The sequence below is a fragment of the Pteropus medius genome, unplaced genomic scaffold, assembly GCF_902729225.1.
Source record: "Pteropus medius unplaced genomic scaffold, Ma_sr-lr_union100, whole genome shotgun sequence".
Classification (NCBI taxonomy): Eukaryota; Metazoa; Chordata; class Mammalia; order Chiroptera; family Pteropodidae; genus Pteropus; species Pteropus medius.
This window is the reverse complement of record NW_024352148.1, coordinates 43,095-47,442: the sequence shown is the minus strand read 5'-3', so window position 1 is coordinate 47,442 and position 4,348 is coordinate 43,095. Positions and strand designations below refer to the sequence as shown.

Below are 4,348 nucleotides of genomic sequence, written 5' to 3'. Positions count from 1 at the left end.
GTATGTCGTAAAAATTTATATTCTGCTGCCATCTGGTGGGCATTTTGGGAATAACACCACAATGCATGTCAAAATGTTATTTCTTCAACTATCTCACGTGCATTTTGAAAATAACATCTTAGGGAATATAATGAAATTCCATAATATGGAATTTTATGAAAACTTTTGTCTGCTGCTATTTCATGGACATCTTGGGAAACACAGGAAAGAGAGTCATGAAAACTATTCTCTGCTGCCATCTCATGGGTACTTTGAAAATAGCACATAAGTGCATATCATAAAATTTATTAAATGCTGCCATCTGGTGGGTTTTTTTAAAAATAACACCCAAGTGTATCATAAAAATTTACTGTCTGCTGCTACCTGGTGTGAGTTTTGGGAATAAAATCTGACCGTAGTTTCGATTCAATTTTGTTTTCTGCACCCATCTGGTATGCATCTCGACAATTATACCAGACTGAAAGAGAAAGTTATTCTCCACTGCCATCTTGTAAGCATGTTAGGAATAACACCAAGGTTTTGTCATCATGAATATTCATTCTCTGCTGCCCTTTGGTGAGCATTTTGGGAATAACATCAGAGTATAAGAAATAAAAAAATTACCCTCTACTGCCATCTGGTGTGCACTTAGGAAGTAACAGTAGACGGTAAGTAAGCAAAAATTATTTTTTGCTGTCTTCTGTTGGGCACTTAAGGATGAAACCGCCATTGTTTGTTGTCATGAAGATTTATCCTTTGCTGCCATCCTGTGGGAATTTTGGGAATAACACCACAGGGCATAGCATGAAAACTCAGTTCTGCTGCTATCTTGTGTGCACTTATAAAATAACACCCAAGGACATGCCGTTATGAAATTTTTCTCTGCTCCCATTTTGTATGAATCCTGGTGATAACACAGGAATGTAGGTCACAATAATTTTCCTCTGCTCCTGTCTCGTGTGCATTTAAAAAATAACACCCAAGGGCATCTTCTTTTGGTATTTTTCTGTGCTCCCACTTCGTGTGAAACTTGGAAATAACACAGGAGTGCGTGTCATGAAAATTGTCCTCGTAGGCATTTTGAAAATCTCATCTAGTTGTATGTCATCAAAAAATTTATTTTCTTATACCATCTAGTGGGTATTTTGGGGATAAAACCTTAGTGTAGGTCGTCATGAAAATTCATCTTCTGCCCCAATCTCGTGTATAATCTTTGGGGTAATTACACAGCAGCATAAGTTAAAAAGGTATTCTCTGCTGCCATCTGGTGGGCATTTTTCGAAGAAGATCACAGCACATGTCATATAGAATAACTTCAGCTGCTATCTCGTGTGCATTTTGAAAACGATACCCAAGGGCATGCCGTTGTGAAAAGTTACTGTCCCTGGCCATTTCATGTGCATCTTGGGAAAAATCAGGGAAGTGCATGATTCTGCTGCCACCTCGTGCCATTTTGAAAATTACAAACTAGTGTATGTATCATAAAAATTAATTTTATGCTGCCATCCTGTGGGCATTTTTTGGAATAACAGTCCAGTGTATGCCATCATGATAATATATTTTCTGCTCTCATCTACTTTGCATCTTGGAATAACTTCAGAATGGAAGCAATAAAAAAAATTACTCTCTCTTGCCATCTGATGGGCCTTTTAGGAAGAACATTGAGCGTAGGTCACCATGAACATTCATTCTCCGCGGCAATCTGGTCAGCATTTTGGGAGTAACACCACAGTGCATGTCATGAAAATTTATTTCTGCTGATGTCTCTTGTGCATATAAAAAGTAACACTGAAGGGCATGCCGTTTAGAATTTTTTATCTTCCATTTTGTGTGACTATTGAGAACAACGCAGGATTGCATTTCATGAAAATTATTCACTGCTGCCATCCCGTGGACATTTTGAAAATAACACCCTGGTGTATGGCATTAGAAAAATTTATTTTCTGCCGCCATCTGGTGGGCATTTTAGGAATAACATCGGAATGTTGAGCATCATGAAAATTCATTTTCTGCCACCATGTACTGTGCATGTTGGGAATAACATTAGAGTACAATTCAGAAAAAGGCATTTTCTTAGGCCATCCGGTGGAAATTTTGGTAATAGCATCCAAGTGTATATCCTCAGAAAAAGATATTCTGTGCTGTCATCCTGGGCATCACTTGAGTAACACACAAATGTATGTTATCATGAAACGTTATTATTAGTTATCATCCAGTGTGTATCCTAGGAATAAGTGAGGAGTATATGTCATCATGAGAAGTTATCTTTTTGCTGGCCAGTCCCTGCATGTGAGAGCGCCCACCCAGACCTCCGGCACCGCCGGGAACCCGCCAAGGCCTGCAGTGCCTTAGAGCGGCTGGCGCTCGCTGGCCGCCGCCTCACTGGCGCAAACCCCGCAACCTACCCCGCTAGTATGTGCGCTGCAGGCGCCGGTGTCTCCGGCGCCCAGGAGGCCCGGCTCGAGGTCTTGGGGCGGCAAGCAACAACCTCTACCGCCATGCCAACCTGAATGCGCTGGATCTCGTCTGATCTCGGAAGCTAAGCAGGGTCGGCGCTGGTTAGTACTTGGATCGGAGAAAGCCTGTGAATACCGGCTGCAGCAGGCTTTTGCTGGAGCCCAAGGGCTGCCCTCTCGGCCGCGCGCCCCTCGCCCTCGCCCGGCCTCACCTGGTCTCCTGCAGCCAGCCCTGAGCTATTTCCTCTGAATGCTCAGGGCCCTTCCCTTCCTGGGCTCCGTGGGGTCGAGCGCCAAGGGCCGAGGGCCCTGGATGGAGGCGCGGGGCCGCAGAGAGTTGCCTTTTGGTGTCACCGGTGTCTCCGCGTGGTTTTGGGCAGGCCGGGCTCGGCTACGGCGGGGAGTGCAGCGGAGGGGTGGGTCTGGGTCAAGGCCGGGCCAGGCCGCACCTGCCTAGGTGCCCAGGTGGCCAAGAGGATGGCGGGCCAGGACCAGGACGGGCTCCTGCCGAGTGGCCAAGACTGGGGAGGCGGGTGGCCCGGGGCCTGGGCAGTCCCGGGATGCGAGAGCGCCCACCCAGACCTTCGGCACGACCGCGAACAGGCCAAGACCCGCGATGCCTTAGCGTCGCTGGCACCTGCCGGCTGCCACCTCGTCGGCGGAACCCCCCTCCTCCCCAACGCCCGAAACTCCCCCCAAGACATGCGCTGCAGGCGCGGGCGTCTCCCGCGCCCGGGAGGCCAGGCTCGAGCTCTTGAGGCGGCAGGCGACATCTTCTCCCGTCTACGGCCATACCACCCTGAACGCGCCCGATCTCGTCTGATCTCGGAAGCTAAGCAGGGTCGGGCCTGGTTAGTACTTGGATGGGAGACCGCCTGGGAATACCGGGTGCTGTAGGCTTTTGCCGCCCCCTCCTTTTGCCGCTCTCCAGCTAGGGTGCCCCTGGACGCCCCCGGGCCCTGCTCGCTCGCTGTCTCGGGAGTCCTGGGCAAACGTCCGAGCCCAGGGCGAGCTGCACGGCCGCGCGCCCCGCGCCCTCGCCCGCCCTCACCTGCGCTCCTGCAGCCAGCTATAGGCTGTTTCCTCTGAATGCCCGGGCCCTGCCTTCCTGGGCTCCGCGGGGCCGAGCCCCAAGGGCGGAGAGCGAGGCCTCGGGCCAAAGCTTCGTCTAGTGGTGTCGCCGGTGGCTCCGTGTAGTTTTGGGCATGTCGGGCTCGGCCACGGCGGGGAGGGGTGGGTCTGGGTCAGAACCCGCCGGGACTTGGCAGGGCCGCACCTGCTTAGGTGCCCAGGTGGCCGAGAGGATGGCAGGGCACGCCCGGGCCGCGGTCATGCCGAGAGGCCAAGACTGGGGAGGCGAGCGGCCCAGGGCCTGGGCAGTCCCGGGTTGCAGGAGCGCCCACCCAGACCTACGGCACTGCCGCGAACCGGCCAAGGCCCGCGGTGGTTTAGAGCAGCTGGCGCTGGCTGGTCGCCTTTAGTCGGCGGAACCCCCGCAAACTCCCCAGGAGTTGCGCAGCAGGCACGGGAGTCTCCGGCGCCAGGGAGGCCAGGCTCGAGCTCTTGAGGTGGCAGGCGACATCGTTTCCCGTCTACGGCCATACCACCCTGAACGCGCCCGATCTCGTCTGATCTCGGAAGCTAAGCAGGGTCGGGCCTGGTCAGTACTTGGATGGGAGACCGCCTGGGAATACCGGGTGCTGTAGGCTTTTTCCGCCCCCCTTTTTTTTCCGCCCTCAAGCCAGGGTGCCCCTAGACGCCCGCGCGCCCTGCTTGTTCGCTAGCAGGCTGTCTCGGGGGTCCTGGGCAGCCGCCCGAATCCAAGGGCTGCATGAACAGCCATGCGCCCCTCGCCACCTCCCGCCTCCACCTGCGCTCCTGCAGCTTCTGGGCTCTTTTCTCTCTCTACTTGG

The 4,348-nt window shown here is 52.7% G+C and overlaps 1 long non-coding RNA gene and 2 other non-coding genes across 3 annotated transcripts; 2 read left to right on the top strand and 1 right to left on the bottom strand.

Annotated features, from left to right (window-relative positions):
• Positions 1-1,909: 1,909 nt before the first annotated feature.
• Positions 1,910-3,098, bottom strand: LOC120589327 (uncharacterized). Its single transcript, XR_005649453.1, has 3 exons — positions 2,648-3,098; positions 2,385-2,518; positions 1,910-2,203 (listed from the first exon to the last, which is right to left on the bottom strand). It is a non-coding gene; the product is annotated as an uncharacterized LOC120589327 (long non-coding RNA).
• A 118-nt stretch (positions 3,099-3,216) lies between these two features.
• On the top strand, positions 3,217-3,335 carry LOC120589355 (5S ribosomal RNA). Its single transcript, XR_005649458.1, has one exon. It is a non-coding gene; the product is annotated as a 5S ribosomal RNA (ribosomal RNA).
• Positions 3,336-4,025: 690 nt separating this feature from the next.
• Positions 4,026-4,144, top strand: LOC120589367 (5S ribosomal RNA). The gene has a single exon (XR_005649461.1). It is a non-coding gene; the product is annotated as a 5S ribosomal RNA (ribosomal RNA).
• The last annotated feature ends 204 nt before the right edge of the window (positions 4,145-4,348 follow it).